The sequence below is a fragment of the Hylobates moloch genome, unplaced genomic scaffold (genome assembly GCF_009828535.3).
Source record: "Hylobates moloch isolate HMO894 unplaced genomic scaffold, HMol_V3 SCAFFOLD_20, whole genome shotgun sequence".
Lineage (NCBI taxonomy): Eukaryota > Metazoa > Chordata > Mammalia > Primates > Hylobatidae > Hylobates > Hylobates moloch.
In genome coordinates, this window is record NW_026652295.1 from 40,661,502 (window position 1) to 40,675,950 (window position 14,449).

Sequence of the window (14,449 nt, forward strand, 5' to 3'; positions counted from 1 at the left end):
AGTTTTTTGTTTTGTTTTTATTGTTTGTTTGTTTGTTTTTGAGATGGAGTCTCACTCTGTCACCCAGGCTGGAGTGCAGTGGCATGATCTCAGCTCACTGCAAGCTCCGCCTCCTGGGTTCACGCCATTCTCCTGCCTCAGCCTCCCAAGTAGCTGGGACTACAGGTGCCTGCCACCACGCCCGGCCATTTTAATTTTTTTATTTTTTAGTAGAGACGGGGTTTCACCATGTTAGCCAGAATGGTCTCGATCTCCTGACCTCGTGATCCACGCGCCTCGGCCTCCCAAAGTGCTGGGATTACAGGCATAAGCTACTGCGCCCGGCCTTATCTGGACAAGTTTTTACTCATCAGGAATATCTCATTGGAGAGAAACAAACGGATTATATGACAAATATTTTCCTCATGGAAACACCAAGAGCACTGCTTCTGGAGTCAAAGATTGGGGTTCAAATCTCAACGTTCCACTGGCAAAGTGAGTCCCTCCAGCAGGCCTATCTAACTTCGCTTTTGAGCCTCAATTTTGACATCTGTAAAACAGTAATAATAATACCTACTGTTCTGGATTTCTGAGAAGATTAAACAAGAGAAGGTACAGGACACATGTGCTCCCAGGGAGGACTTGAGCAGTCTCATTGCCTGGGGTGGGGCTTCTGTTGTTTTTGTTTTGACGTGGGTTACAGTTTAGACCAGGCTCAGTGACTCAGGCATGATTGAGTTGGTTTGGTTATTTGTTTCCTGGGCAACCTTCAGCCCTCCTTTTGTTTCAATCAGCAGAACGATGCTCAGGGGCAGAAACTGCCAGGAGTGGACGCAGGAGGGAAGAGAGAAGGGCAGCTGGGGCCCTTTGGGATACGGACCAACGACCTTGCTCACTCTAACATCCCCTGAAGGCGTCTGTGTCCAGGGCACATTCATTTTATCCACAGTGATGATCCAGGAAAGGCCGTAGCTCGTTCAGTAGAATTGTTCACTGACAGCAGGAAACAGAATGCAAACATGCACATGACTGGCTCATCCTTGCAGGAAGTCAGAGGGAGAGAGGCCTACAAGTCTACACTGGTCAGTGCAATTCAAGGGGTGCAAAAGAGGGAATCGGTGTGGCCACGGGTCAGGCTGAGTTCTCCAACTTGGCGTTACTGGTAACGAAGGTGGTTTTCTACTTTCTGGGATATGGCTCTCAAGCAGTTCAAGACCCCAGAAGAGGAAATGAGATGCAATTATTTAGTCGCAATCTAAAGCTCAAGTGTATCCAGTAGAATATCACTTTACCTGGTATTGCCATCTTAAAAAGTTAGAAGGGGTGGGCCCTGTTAGCTGGAGTCATTTCAGTTCCTCTATAATACCAGATAAAGTGATATTCTACTTCGTTTTCTGTTTCAAGAGGGTACCCAGCTCTCCAATTCCAGAAAATTGGTAGTAACTCTGTCCATATTTACCATTTCCTTACTTTTAATTACAGCCGTTCCTGCTTAAGTGACATCCCCCTTTAAGGAACTGGGGACACACTGTCTGGAAGGGCTGTCCCAGGAGATCGGGTCTGGAGTGGCCTCTGTGGCCACATGTGCCACCCGATCTGATGGGCACATGGGCCTTCCCTGGTGGAAGCTCCTGACTCCCTCAGAGCTCATGCTGGCCTCACAGACATGGAAAAAGAAAAAATGAGGCCAATCTAACCCTGACAGTTTGTGGGGGACACTCTCATACCCATTATTTCTCTGTGAGGCAGGCCCAGCAGGAGGTTTTATTTCCATCTTGAGATAAGCTATGGAAGCTCCGAGGGAGGAAGAGAGAGTTCCAAAGGACACACATCCTGGTAGAAGCCAACTCAAGGGAGATGAGAACCAAAGGTGCCCGGTCCCAGGCCAAAGAGCCTCCGAAGACCACAAACCACTGTTACTAGAACGAGGCCAGAGCCTCCACATGGCTTGAGTGTTGTCCAAAACTACAAACAAGAAGGCATCACTGAAGTGCAAAGAAACAAACTCCTATTTGTTTCTATTTCATCCGTAAAAATGTCACAGCTTTCTCTGAATAGCTCTCATGTTGTCCTCCTTTTTCTCTCCACTCTTGGCCTCCTGGACCTGAACCAAGTCTCTCCCTCTCCTCTTAGTTCCGTGAACACAGATTATCTCCCTCTTCACAGGACAGTCACAGGAAATCTAAACATTTTCCGATGGGGTTCTTTTAAGCCCACTTCCCCTGTCCTCCACCCACCCCCCACCCTGTTGCTGTGTATTCAGGAAATGCAAACCCAATATAAAGATAACCCGGACCAAACAGAAAAAGAGATGTGCCCTGTGACCTGGTTGGGCAAATGACTTCCCCTCCTTGCACCTCAGCCTCAGCTTCTGCAGAATAAAGTTGGACCCAAGGAGCTCCAAGCCTCTGTTGGACGAACCTCCTGAGACCCTGCCTGGCCTGTCCCAGGACACTGAACAATCTTGGGCCAGGATATTGAGATAGTAGGGTTTCCCACCAATGACACCTGATCCCTAAGGATCTGAGCCCTTCGGGGAAACGGTGCTGGAAGTCAGGATGTCTGGATTGCAGTCTTAGTTCTGCCTCTTTTGGAAAAGGAAAGAGAGTGTGTAGGGGTAGGAATTAGGGGTAAGAAGTAGGGGTAGCTCTAGCTATAATGTAATTTTTTTTTTTTTTTTTTTTTTTTTTTTACACGGAGTCTCACTCTGTCTCCTAGGCTGGAGTGCAGTGGTGCAATCTCAGCTCACTGTAACCTCCACCTCCTGGGTTCAAGCAATTCTGCCTCAGCTTCCTGAGTAGCTGGGATTGCAGGCATGCGCCACCACGCCCGGCTAATTTTTTTTTTTTTGTATTTTAGTAGAGACAGGGTTTCACCATATTGGCCAGGCTGGTCTCGAACTCCTGATCTCATGATCTGCCTGCCTCAGCCTCCCAAAGTGCTAGGATTACAGGCGTGAGCCACCACGCCCGGCCTTAATGTTGCAATTAAAATAATAGAATAATGGATATGACTGGTATAATAAATAATGAAATATTTTTAGAAGGGTTCCACCAACAGTGAGAAGGAGCCAATGGCCAATCTCCAGGGCAGCACGTGAAGATTTGATGTAGAGCACATTTCCACCGCTTTTATGTGGCTCTTTAAGCACAGGAGCTCTTGGCCTGGGGCACCTCCTGTCTCTATATCTGCAATAACCCTGGCACCCCAAACTCCTCAGATAATGTGCCCCCTGACTTCCTGGTCCTGAAAAGGGTCTTCATCTGCATCTAGGACAATCCCTTGTTGCACACTGCACAGAGTTAGCCGACAAACAGAACTCAACCTGAGGTGTCATCTGATGAAGAACGTTTAATCTACCAGGTAAGCTCTCCATGGGCAAGGTCAGTTGGATGGCGTTAGTAATCGATCTTGGCTCACAGCTCTAAGTAACCAGAATACAGAAGGGGCAGGAAGGATGAATCATGATCATGACAGAGGCTGTTAATAGACTTTGAGGTTTGCTGGTGGGGACCAGGGGTGGGATGGGGCTGGGCATTTAACTCCAGGCAAACAGGCTTGGCCACTCGGCTGGGTTGGAAATGTCCAATCATCTTGGGAGACTGGGATAACAAAGAAGCCCCCTCCCTAACTCTAACAATGTCCCTGCTTAGTCCCCCTAGAAACCTTCACCCTTCTAAATATTTGAGCAATGCCTGGAAAAAGATAAGAGGTGAACTTCAAATAATTTTTTGGTGCTCCCAAGAGGCTGAATTTTTAAAGTTTCCAATCCCTGTTTTACAGAAGTGAGGTGGTAGCCCAGATGAGCTGAAACATTAGTCAGAGAGACAGAAGCCATGTGGAAACCCATTTAAGACCTCCATGTTCATCAGCTATGAGTGGTCAAACACACTTGGGAAACCTGGTGTCAAATGTTAGCTGCAGGACTTCTGAGGGCTTTTGATAATGGGAGATGGCGCTCCAAGAGGGACCACAAAGGCCATCTGTGGGGCTTTCTAAACCCCAGTTCCTACCACTTCTACAACCAGGATGCATGAGGCTCCTTCTCCAGCAGCCTCACCTTGGCTGCCCCATAAGACCAGCTCAAATCATCATCCAGCCTCATCCAGGAAGCCCTCCGTGACCATTCAAGGACACCGTGCTTTTCCCCCTTGGATATCCACTCTGAGTACCTAACAATCTTATGAAGATATTTTAGACTTTATGCATTTTTTTTGGTTATAAAGTCCTCTTGTGATTAATAGACTTTAATTTTAGAGTAGTTTTAGATTCACAGCAACTTTATGCATTCTTTTATACTACTTGCCCACTATACAAAGCCCAGAGTCGCTATAAATAGCAGGCTTTGAAAAAGACTTGTTGCCTGATAGATATCAAATCAGGAAACGACACATGGCTAGGTGTAATATAAAGTCATTTATTAGAAAAGGGCATGAAAAGTGAAGTCTCATGCCAGCTATAAGAATAGAGCTAAAGGACATTCACAACCCTTCTCCCCCAGCCCCATCACTGCTGAAAATGCGTCCTCAGAGCAGTAATGCCATCCCTTGATCTGGGGGCCCTGCAAGAGAAACCTCCCCAGTGAGTCCACGCAGCCCCAGCCCCACCACAGCACCAGGACACAGGGCACAGCTCAGCAGGAGGGTCAAGATCTGGAGTTTGGAGGTCTAGGCCCCATTTTCAGAACCCCTGGTTTACATCTTCCGCAAACACTGGCCAGACCAGTGTGTTCTATCTTCCCTCAGATTATTTTTTAAAACACCCCAGTTCAAAGAACATCATAGAGAGGCTGGGATTCCCACATTTACATTAGATTTCTGCCTCCATTTTCATCTCATTTTATAAACTGGCTTTGTCAATTTAAAAGCATCACCAACAAGAGCACTGGCCTTGAAGCGGTCTGTTCTCAGTCATAGTTATATGAACCACCACTGACCAAGTGCTGATGATGTTCAAGCTCTGTGTTACAAGCTCTACAGGCATCATTTCATTAAGTCCTTGAACAGCTCTATCCACTGTCCCCATGTGACCAAGGAAGAAACAGAAGCTCAGAGAGATTCAGCTATTAAGTGGCAGAGGTAGGTTCAAACTCAGCTCTTTCTCCCTGCCCCTCAAAGCCCAAAAGCCAAACCACTGTGCTCTGTAGACTCCTCTCCAGTGAAAGGCACACCACCATAAAGAAGAAAAACCAATCGCAGGAAGGATGGGGAGAGGGGAAAAGGAAGAAGAGGCAGAGGGAAGGGAAGAAGGTGAGAAGGGGAGAGTAGCATATGGAGGAAAGGAAGCCAAGGTCTGGATGAGAAGCCCATGGGATCTGGCTTCAGGTTCAGGAGACTTTTCGCAGAATGGGAATGAAGCAGGAGGGCTGCTGGTGACTGCCAGACAAACAAGCCACAAAATATGGAGAAGCCATTTCCTCCCTCAAGGAAGATAAACAATAGATTCATAAACAAATTGTACAAAGCTGTTCAGCTAGTTAAAACGTTTTGGTAGCAACTCGTATTCTTTGCGGGACTAAAGTCTGTCCTCGCCAATGGTCAACAGTTATCGTGGGGAGAGAGGAGAGGAGAGGGACATATTCTCTCCCAGCCTTTCACCTGCTAGGCCTATGGCTATACCCTCTCTGAAATTCAGGTCACTCTTCTGTGAAGAAATAGAAATTCCTGCCCTCCTGACTGTTGTGGAGAAGAAAAAGATATACTTTTGGCAATATGGCAGACCAGATACCTTACTTGCCCCTCCTAATGGAAAGAACTAATATGCTGGATACAATTTTAGATATAAAGACTGAATACACATTGCTGAGATAGTACAAATGAAAAGACCAAAACAAACCCAAAGCAGGAACCTTGGAAGGTGAGCTGGCATCAAAGCTGGCTTTTGCCCTGAGGGTTTCTGCTGAAACCTGGAGATTCTAAGTTTCCCAATGACAGCAGCACAGGGTTAAGAGTCTAGGGAGACCCCTCCACAAAGCTGGGACTTTAAATGGCTCCACTCCACAAAATGCATTCGACTTGGTGAATGAGAAGTAAATGCACAAAACAGAAAGAGACTGCAAGAAAACTGGACCTTAGGCTGAGCAGAATGTGGGGAAAAACTCTCTCTTGAAAATGTATGACCATAGCTGGACTTCACACAGGTTTGTAGCCTAAATTATATTACTTGGGTAGCCAGGAAAGCCTTAACTAGAAAATTAATTTAAAGTGATTTTTGTTGGTAATGCCCACCAGACAACCAGCAGAAGTTAACCAAATCCTCTCTGGGAAAGACAACTCAACCCACACCTCAGATAATTCCCAAAGATAAAGTGCCAAGAAAAAATGAGCAATTCACAGGAAACAAGGCATTATGAATACCAGCCAGCAGAAACAACAAGTGGCAGAACCAGACCTGCAAAGACTTGAGATTTGGGAATTACAAGACACAAAATTATAAAATTTCTAAATAGCAAATTTAATATTTTAAAGAAATAAACATCTTCAAATATGAGCAAGAAATGAGAGACCAGAAAAATTACCAAGCAGAACTTCTAGAAATGACAAATAAATAAAGAAAAAAGAAAAAAATCCAATGAATGGGTTAAACAGCATTTAAGACACATAATAAATTAGTTAAATAGAAGATAGTTTTTTGTTTTTGTTTTTTTTTGAGACAAAGTCTGGCTCTGTCGCCCAGGCTGGAGTGCAGTAGTGTGGTCTCGACTCACAGCAACCTCCACCTCCAGGGTTCAAGTGATTCTTGTGCCTCAGCCTCCAGAGTAGCTGGGATTACAGATGCGCGCCACCATACCTGGCTAATTTTTGTATTTTTAGTAGAGATGGGGTTTCACCATGTTGGCCAGGCTGATCTTGAACTTCTGACTTCAGATGATCCACCTGCCTCGGCCTCCCAAAGCGCTGGGATTACAGGCATGAGCCATTCCCCAGGCCAGAGATAGATTTGAATAAATTATTCAGAGTTCAGCACAGAGAGACAAAGAGATGAAAATGTAAAATAGGTTGAGGGCGGTGGCTCACGCTTGTAATGCCAGCACTTTGGGAGGCTGAAGCGGGTGGATCACTGGAGGTCAGGAGTTCAAGACCAGCCTGGCCAACAGGGTAAAACCCCGTTTCTACTTAAAATACAAAAATTAGTGGGACACAGTGGCTCACACCTGTAATCCCAGCACCTTGGGAGGCCGAGACGGGCAGATCACTTGAGGTCAGGAATTTGAGACCACCCTGGCCAACATGGTGAAATCCCATCTCTACTAAAAACACAAAAATTAGCCAGGTGTGGTAGCAGATGCCTGTAGTCCCAACTACTCGGGAGGCTGAAGCAGGAGAATTGCTTGAGCCCAGGAGGTGCAGGTTGCAGTGAGCCAAGATCGTGCCACTGTACTTCAGACTGGGAGACAGAGAGAGATTCCGTCTCAAAAACAAAACAAAACAAAACAAACAAACAAACAAAAAAAGCTAAGGTAGCTACTCGGGAAGCTGAGGTGACAGTATCACTTGAGCCCAGGAGTTTGATGCTAGCCTGGGCAAGAGAGCAAGACCCTGTCTCTAAAAATTATCTATCTGTCTGTCTGTCTGTCTGTCTGTCTATCTATCTATCTATCTATCTATCTATCTATCTATCTATCTACATACATACATATATCTAGCTAGCTGGATAACCCCTTAAAAAACACACACAGAGTCTGTTTTTTTCTATCTATCTATCTATCTATCTATCTATCTATCTATCTATCTATCTATCATCTATCCAGGTAGCTAGCTGCGTAACCCCAGAAATAACAGATATAGAGTGTATAAGTTCCAAATAAGAAGATGGAAAATGAAATGAGGGGGGAAAATACCTCAACCTAAAAGAAAGAGCAGAAAAAATTAAACACATATAAAGATGGTAGAAATAAATCCCAATTCATCAATATAATACACCAGTTCTAAACATCTATGCACCAAACAGCATTGCCTCAAAACATATAAAGCAAAAATTTCAGAATTGCAAGGAGCAATTGACAAATCCAGTGGGAGGCTTTAACACACCTCTCTCAATAATTGATAGATAATCAGACAAAATCAGAAAAGAATATATTATAGATGATTTGAGCTGCACAATAAGCTAACTTATTTTTCAATGATGGTATATAGAAAACTATATCCAATATTTAAAGATTTTTTTTGAAGTACTTATGGGACATTTAAGAAAAAAGTTGCAGAGATAAAAATGTAAAAAAGGAGCACACGGAAGTAGTTCAATGCATATTTCAAACTCTCTCTAAGGGTCTAAACCTATTTCGTCTTAAAAGACAGAGACCCTGTCTTTCTTCTTCATTGATATGTCTCCAGAGTCTAGCACAGTGCCTGTCACAAAGGAGGCTGTAAATAGCCACTGAAGAACGAATGGTGAATGAATGATTCTCTACTGAAGATGGTGCAGGTTGCATGAGCAACCAGCAAGGCAGATGCTGGAGGTAACTAAAGTCCTTTCCAATATGGAGGGGACGAGAGGACAAGGTGACTGGCACCAGTCTCTAGGGAGAATTTATACCAAAAAAAGAAAGATGGAGTCATGACAGCCTAATCTTCAAATCTTCAAACCCAATGAGAGAGGCATGTGGAAGAGTCTTTGAAAGCCAAGTCTTTGTGGTTCCTAATGGCGGAGAAGAGACCAGCAGACAGAACTTTCTAACAACTAACTGTCCAACACTGGCTGGAAACTGGCCTGACTGATCATCTAAGGCCTCTTATGACTCTGTGTGGGACAGAAATCTGTCTGGCAGGTACTGGGACTCTCAGGTAGTGGACTGAGTAGTCTTTCCCATTCCTTTCTGCTCCCTATCAGCCTCTCCTTTAACCAAAATGAGCACGCTTTTTTTTTTTTTTTTCTTTTTTTGAGACGGAGTCTCGCTCTGTCGCTCAGGCTGGAGTGCAGTGGCGCAATCTCGGCTCACTGCAAGCTCCGCCTCCCGGGTTCACGCCATTCTCCTGCCTCAGCCTCTCCGAGTAGCTGGGACTACAGGAGCCCGCCACCACGCCCGGCTAATTTTTTTTGTATTTTTAGCAGAGACGGGGTTTCACCGTGGTCTCGATCTCCTGACCTCATGATCCACCCGCCTCGGCCTCCCAAAGTGCTGGGATTACAAGCGTGAGCCACCGCGCCCGGCCAAAATGAGCACGCTTTAACCTGTAAGGCTGACACGTACTTTCTAAGTCTACCCTCATCCCAGGAAACCTCATTCTTCTAGCACATAGCAAGGGATTACAAACGCATACAGAATGTGTTAAAATGAAGGCATGAAGGAAATTCCTCAGCCTTCCAGAAGAAGGAAAGCAAGCTCACCTTGACCTCCGCAGATGGCTGAGTTGGGGGCCTGGTTCTGGGGGCTTCTCCTGCGGTCGGCCAGTCATGCTGCTTTCATGCTGCTGGACAGGTGGGAAGAGGAGGCCTGGTCCTGTGGGGAAAAGAAGAAGGAAAGGTCATTTCCTCATCATTTGCTCCTAGCTCTCCATCACCATCCTGCAGAAGACACTACCAGAAATCCCAGGGAAATTCCCAAGGCTTTCCTCACCTACTCTTAGGTAATGAGGAAGCAGACAGGCATGCATTCAACAAACATTTCCAAAGGCCTGCAATGTGCCAGGCAGGGCACTGAGGAATGAGGCCATGGAGATGAACTGGATGCAGTCTCTGCACTTAGGAGAGAGAGAGAGACAGAGAGAGAGAGACAGAGAGATCTGAGTTTCATTATAATATCATTTGCTAAGTGCTGTGATTCCCCAAATCCATTCAACAGCTGACTTTCCTCATGGGGGAGCTACAGCAGCTTACAGGTGCCTTGGCATACAGCTTCTCAAGTTATTTGTCATGAAGAACCAGTTTTTTTGTTTTGTTTTGTTTTGTTTTTTTTCTAAGACAGAGTCTCACTCTGTTGCCCAGGCTGGAGTGTAATGATGTGATCTTGGCTCACTGCAACTTCCGCCTCCCAGGTTCAAGCAATTCTCCTGCCTCAGCCTCCCAAGTAGCTGGGATTATAGGTGCCCACCACCACACGTGGCTAATGTTTGTATTTTTAGTAGAGACGGGGTTTCACCATGTTGGCCAGGCTGGTCTTGCACTCCTGACCTCATGATCTGCCCGCCTCGGCCTCCCAAAGTGCTGGGACCACATGCATGAGCCACCATGCCCAGCCGAAGGACCAGTTTTTTAAAAAATTTCCACACCATTAGAGATGACTACTTTAATAAAATATAGTAAAAATGAACTGCTAGAAAAAGGAAATGAAAAGATACTGATACAAAGTGCAAGCTCACTTTTAAGTTCTTTGATTCAACAGATTATTCTGTCAAATCGGCATGAAAGTTACTAAGCACCGACTCAATTTCTGAACTTATCTCATGGACCGCTAAAGAGTTTGCAGAGAGCACCACTCCTGAGCCACAGCTGAGTAGCAGCATTGCTATAGTAGACACTTCCACACTGCACACCTTTCCTAAGATGTCTAGCTGATATGTTCAGAGAGGGAGGCTAGAAAGAAAAATGATTTCAAATTCACTTTCCGGACTATAAAAAGTTGGTTCAGAGAGTCTCTCTTTGGGAAGGAGAACCACAGCAGGAGCTTTGGGAAAGTGTGGCTCCATGCTGTCTGGAGATAAGTGGTGGCACCCACCTGCTGTGTTCAGGTAACAAAGTGTGAGGCTCATGGAAAGCTGTTCCTGGAGCCCTGTCTGCCTCCACCCTGAACTTCCCAACCCTAACTATGGCAACCCCGCCTGAAGCTCCCTCCCTGAATGAGAAGAACAAAGAGTCATCTATTAAAATGGACTGGGACATTTCAGAAAATAAATCATTTTCAAAATGTCAAAAGGGCTGCTGGTATGCATTCCTACTATTTAATGCTATAAAATGATTTTTTTTTTAAATGAGAAATCCTTTGTCTGTGACAGCTAGCTCCAAAAAAAACCCTTTAACTGCCTATTTCCTTAATACTTGAGGGAGGCATTACAAGTCATTTTCACCCATTTGAATGTTTAAGAGAAAGTGCTCATTCTTCTAAATTCGCTGCTTTTAAGTAGTTCTTATTTTAAGCTTTAGAAGAAGATAACTCTGCAGAAGAAAACTTCCTTTTTCAAAGCCTTGTTTGTTTTGTTTTTTTAAATGCAAACACACATACACTCTCACTCCCTGCTTCAAATGTTAAATCATCTGCAATTTTGGAGTTTGTTGCTCATGAAATTCTAGCGATAAGCACATCACAAACATTCCTATAGCAACAGAGTGTTTTTGAAGCAACATCTGTAATGTTACAAAGATTGTATATCATTATCTCTGAATGTTGGCGAAGGGAAGGTTATGGGGAATAACTGTTTATGTACAAATAAGTCAATACAGTAACTGGCAACCTGAATAGCAGACCTTACCAAGCAGCTAAGCATGGCACGGGTGGGAAGCAGGAATGCACTTCATTCAGTTTCTGTGAATAAATTCACCATCCTTACCCTCTATGTATGAAAACAACTCTCTAGGGTCCTCTCTGCAGGAGCATGAGTTCTTGGAACTGCTTGTCTTATGGGCAAGAGTTTGTCTTAGACAACCATATGGTCAACTTTTATTAGCCATCTACTATATGTCAGGCATGGAGCTAGACTCAAGGCTTCTAAAGATAGGTTCTTCTTCAAAGAGGCTCAAGAGAGACATATAAACAGATAATTACAATTCCCTAAGAAGAGATTATTGGCTGGAGTTAAGGGAAAGGAAATGAAATTAACTAGCTCAATCCATTCATCCAACCATCCATTCACCCATCCAACGTTGGCTGGTGCCTAGTATGTACTAGGCAAATGCAAGGCACTTGGCATACAACAGTTGAGTGAGACCAATGTGTTCCCTACCTTCACGGAGCTTACAATCAAGTGCAAGCAGGAAACCAACATTAACAAATTAGAGATAACTATAATAGTGGTCCCCTAAAGAAGCATAGCTAAGGCATAATAGCATATGCCAGAAGATGGACTAGCATGGACATGGGGCAGAAGTGCTTTCCTAAGGAATTAGTCTTTAATATGAGCCCTAAGAATAAATTACTGAAGCAAAGTAGGGAGGGCAGCAGGGGAAAGATAGAGAGCAAGGGTGCTGCTGGTACACCGAGTAGCCTGTGCAAAGGTCCTGTGACAGGACGGAGCATGGCGTACTCTAACTAGGAGATAAGGCTCTTAATCTGCGCACAGTGGGTCACACCTGTAATCCCAGCATTTTGGGAGGCCGAGGCGGGTGGATCGCTTGAGCCCAGGAGTTTGAGACAAAACCTGGGCAACATGGTGAAACCCCGTCTCTACAAACAAACACAAAAATTAGCCAGGTGTGGTGGCTTGTGTTTGTAGTCCCGGCTACTTGGGAGGATCACTTGAATCTGGGAGGTGGAGGCTGCAGTGAGCAGAGATCGCACCACTGCACTCCAGCCTGGGTGACAGAGGGAGACACTGTCTGATTCAAAAAAAAAAAAAAAAAAAAAAGAAGATGTACAGGTTTTTCCAAAAGCACCCAAGAAGTTTTCTAGGGCAAATCAGGAACATATTTTGCCTAACTGCTAACTTCTCCCTCTTCCCAAACTGGCATGAGACATCCAAAACAGGGGCACCCTTGCCTTCCCTCCCAATGTATGTTTTAAGATTCTTATCTACTTGTTTTCTGCAACAGTGGTAAATTCAGTTTGGCCGGTGGCAAAATTAGGTGGCCAATGCTGACATAGGGATGTGGATAAGCATTCTATTAAAATGATTGCTGGAGAAGCCTCACGGGGGTGTTACTTTCTAAGAAAGGTCATGCAATTTCATGCATAGCATGTGAGCTTCGGAGCTAAGGAGACCTAGGCTCTGCCCTAGGTCTTGCCCTGCCCCTCACTAGCCATATGGCCTTGTCCCACTTCTGTGAAATGAGGTTAGCAGTGTCTTCCTTGCTGAACAGGGAGATCAGAGAGAGCGTAGGTCCCTCACTGAGCATGCTGCCCCTGCTCCTAATAGGCCCTGGATAAGTGGCAGCTGTTGCTAGCACTATACCCAGTGAGTGGGGATAATCATGCCCCTTCCTCTATGTGAATATCCACAAGAATCCACAAGGATTTCCCAGCCGGTGCTGACGCTGCAGGGCAGCTTTGCAAGGGCTCAGAGTCAGCTATTGCTGACCGGGGGTCCTGATGACTTGCTGTTTCTTGGTCTGTGCCTTCAAAGGTCCCCAACCACTGTGCTGAGAGATCCCAGAACAATCCAGATACCTGGCCCCTACCCCTTGGAAGTCAGTAGAACCTCCCAAGCCGAGACAATGAAAAAACTCTCCAAACATTGCCAAGTGTCTCTTGCAAAATCACTCCCAGTTGAGAACTATCACTCTACTGGGTACAGAAAGGCCTACCCACAGCAAGAATTATCCAGCTCACAGCACCAGGGTGCTTACAGAGAGCTCCTCCCAGGAGCTGAGGGCCTGAAGCCAGCAGACCTGGGTTCTAGTTCTAATTCTAGCTCCACCATAATGATTGGGGTCCTCTTGGACAAACAGCCAAATCCCAGATGGCAGGGGAGGTGAACAGCTACTATATCCCAAAGGCCAAAGAACAGCTACTATATCCCATTCAGACCGGCCACGTTGCTAGGACTTCCCAGACAATGCCTCTAGTATTTACAACCATCCTGCTGAGGTGCTGTAGGGATCACCATTCTACAAGTGAGGAAGCCGAGGTCTGATGCCTTGCCCAAGCCACAGAACTCAGTGGTGGAGCCAGAGCTTTAAGGGCCAAATCCCATCCTCTTTACCCCATCACCCTACCTTCTTACAGGGGTAGAAATCTTATCTCCTTCCCATATGACCAGTAAAGAGGCAACCCTGGAGGGTTGTGTGACTTTCCAAGGACCTGTCACATCCATCATGCCACCAAGCAAGGCCAGAATCTTCCCACAGCCCCACACTGCTATCAGAACCTCAGTTTCCCTTCTGTACAATAGGGGTGACAAATGCTGCCTCACATACCACACTGCTGTCGGAGTTAAGGGAGAGTGAAGATTAGGAGTCTTAGGGAAGGAAGAAATTAATACACAGAAACAAGCATTTTAAATGAGTATCTAAAAGCCCAAATCAAGGAGGGGTTCTCTGCAGCCACAAGGCTGTTGAAAGGAAAAGAACAGCTCACGTCTACCAGACTGGGGACGGGGGGTTCAGCCAGGGGAAGGGAGGGACACAGGATATAAACTATGAAGCAGGACCAAATGAAGTGTGAAGAATTCCCTCCATGCCACCCACAATTCATTAGAAATTGGCACAGATTTTAAAAAGAAGAAAAAGGAACAGGGGGAGGGGGATGGAGGAAAACGGAGAGGAGGAGGAATTAAGTGTGAGACAAGCTCTACAGAGCATCTGAGAAACAGTGCAGAGAGGAATCACTGCAATGAGATCCCAGGCTCCAGTCACCTAGGGACCCACCGTTCTGTCAGATGAG

General features: G+C 45.5%; 1 protein-coding gene across 10 annotated transcripts in view; it reads right to left on the minus strand.

Annotated features, from left to right (window-relative positions):
* The window catches only part of TRERF1 (transcriptional regulating factor 1), a 325,893-nt gene that overhangs the window by 64,687 nt on the left and 246,757 nt on the right, over positions 1-14,449 (minus strand). For all 10 annotated transcript variants that reach the window (XM_058432368.1, XM_032140707.2, XM_032140709.2 and 7 more), the window contains one exon: positions 9,307-9,418. The gene's annotated coding sequence lies outside the window, so the exon portion shown is untranslated. The remainder of the gene's footprint in view (positions 1-9,306; positions 9,419-14,449) is intronic.